We start from the raw sequence: 2,606 nt of genomic DNA, 5'->3' as shown, positions 1-2,606 counted from the left end.
ATGAGTTTGTGACTGCCTTTGTTCCCTTCCACTTTGTCAATAGACTTGCACATTCTTGGAAGTTTTCACATACCCTCATGTGTTTGATCATGAATCATATCTTGAGACTTGTTCCATACAAGAGAATCCTCAAAAATTGCATTCATGACCTATATTTCCTTCCTTTCTTCTTATGCTGCCTCCACAATCTTGAATGCATAAAAGAATGCAAAAACACACGTATGAGCCATAAAACCTAACCAAAGTATTGCTCATTATAAGTAAAACATTCTCAATAATATGCATACACAAGCACTTATCAAACCTGCTGAAGAATGTGCAGTTACCATAGCAGTTTTGCTATAGTATTTTGTTGTAGCACTTTATGGAAATCTCGCCAAAAATCCCAAGGCTCTCATGGGTATCTTCACACCCATGAACAAGACTGTGAAGCCAGCCCAAGAAAGATTTCAAAAGAGGTTTTTATGGGGTTTTTGGGCTATTCATCATCTCCTACCTTTGAGCTCTCAACTCCACCTCTAGATCCAGGGTAAAGGAAGCCAAAAGAAGACATCAACGGAGTGAAAATTAAAAGTAGAAGCAAGATTTGGCAGGATCTTCCCTCATCTCCTTGTGTAGAAGCTTGTATAGGACAAGGAACCCACCTCTTTGTTGGCTTTGTTGGAAGCTTTCCACGGCTTGTTACTCCCCATTCATCTCTTGAGAGAGTCTTATATTGCTTGGTTTAATTGTTTTAATGGTTTTGAGCATGTATTTTGTTACCATAAACATCTAAACCACAAGGTTACAGGATGTCTATGAACCTTTGGGTGAACTTGTGTAGTTGGATGTTTTGATCTACTTTTATTGCAATTGGTGTGTTTGAGATTCAAGCTTGGTATATTTTGATACATTGGTATACATGAGAACTTATCTTGAAGGGTATTCATGTATAAATATGTCATGACTATCAGGTATTTTGTACCCCTCCAAACATTAGGGTTGGACATAGTTTGAGTATCGGCCATAATTAGAGAATTCCCTGCCCTTAATGTGATCATAAGAGGATTTGGTCAGAAGAAATTCTGTATCAATACTCATATTGGGATTAGGGGTCAATTGTCGTGACCATTAGGTTTACCTATCTTTGGAATCTCTTGGTCTGAACCACGAGTTGCATGGTAATCTTAGAATCCTTCTTACTTTAGTAGCCCTAGGGGAATCTACATCCTTGACCATTTTCATCCCTCAGATTTTCACCCCCATTTATCTCGACTACAGACTCCTTCCTTAAGTTCTTTTTATTTCTTTTGGTATTATAGAGTACTCATTCAAATCTGCAGGCTAGACAATATATGAAGAGGAAGTAAGGGTAGCTCCTTGGTCCGTGGGAATAGGACACTCTCTTGCTTGCACGAGAGGTATCACTTGACGACCCGTGCACTTGCGGAGTCACAACCACATGCCAACTACATATCCTTTCTTTATAAATTCTAGAAATTTAAAGGCTCTCAACCTTTATTCATCCAAATCGTTAAGGCGGAGCTTCCTTTGTTCCCCAGCTCGTCCAAGATCAAAATTCATTGTCTTGATCACCCAATATGTCTTATACTCAAGTTCTACCGGCAAATGACAAGACTTTCCACAGACAAAATTGTAGGGTAGTTCATATTGGAGTCTTATATGTTGTTCTATGAACCCACAATGTATTATCAAATCGTTTTGACCAATCCCTTTTTCCTTGTTCTACGGATTTTTTCAAAATCCTCTTTAGCTCCCTATTAGTGACTTCCATCTAACCAATTGTTTGAGGATGATATGGAATGGCAAGGCAATAGTGCACTCCATAATGTTTTAACACCTTTTCAATCTGAGTATTGCAGAAATGGGTCCCTCCATCACTGATTCTAATTCAAGGAGTTTCAAATTAGGCGAAGAGTCTCCTCAAGAGCTTGACCACAGTTCTAGTGTCATTAGTAGGAAAAGCTTGGGCTTCCACCCACTTAGACACGTAATCCACATCGACTAAGATGTATTTATTACCATTTGAGCTTGGGAATTGCCCCCATGAAATCAATACTCCAAACGTCAAATACCTTGCAAAATTGCATTTGATTTTGAGGCATTTCATCTCGCCGTGAGAGGTTTCCTGCTCTCTCACAATTATCGCAATAGTGGATAAAATGATGTGCATCATGAAATAATATTGGCTAATAAAATATAGCAGCCAATGCTTTTTTAGTGATTCTACTTAAAGCATAATGACTCCAATAGGTCTTGAGTGATAGTGTGCAAGGATATTCCGTCCTTCTTCTCTTGAAACACATCTTTGGACCACATGATCGTCACAAATCCGGAAAAGAAAAGGATCCTCCCATAAATAATTCTTTAGATCACAAAAGAACTTCTTCTTTTGCTAAAATGCAAGCCCTTGTTTAAGAACTTTCCTTGACAATTTGTTTGCAAAATTTGTGAACCAGGGAGTTTCAGTTCATTCCACATCCTGTATCTTATACAAATTTTCTTCAGGGAAAAAGTTATTAATTTCCTGATTTGATGACTCATGTCCTTTAAAACTCTCCAATCAAGATAAATGACCTTCAATTACATTTTTAATGCCTTTCTTG

This window comes from Dioscorea cayenensis, chromosome 9 (assembly GCF_009730915.1).
Source record: "Dioscorea cayenensis subsp. rotundata cultivar TDr96_F1 chromosome 9, TDr96_F1_v2_PseudoChromosome.rev07_lg8_w22 25.fasta, whole genome shotgun sequence".
Classification (NCBI taxonomy): domain Eukaryota; kingdom Viridiplantae; phylum Streptophyta; class Magnoliopsida; order Dioscoreales; family Dioscoreaceae; genus Dioscorea; species Dioscorea cayenensis.
Note: the sequence above shows the minus strand (reverse complement) of the source record.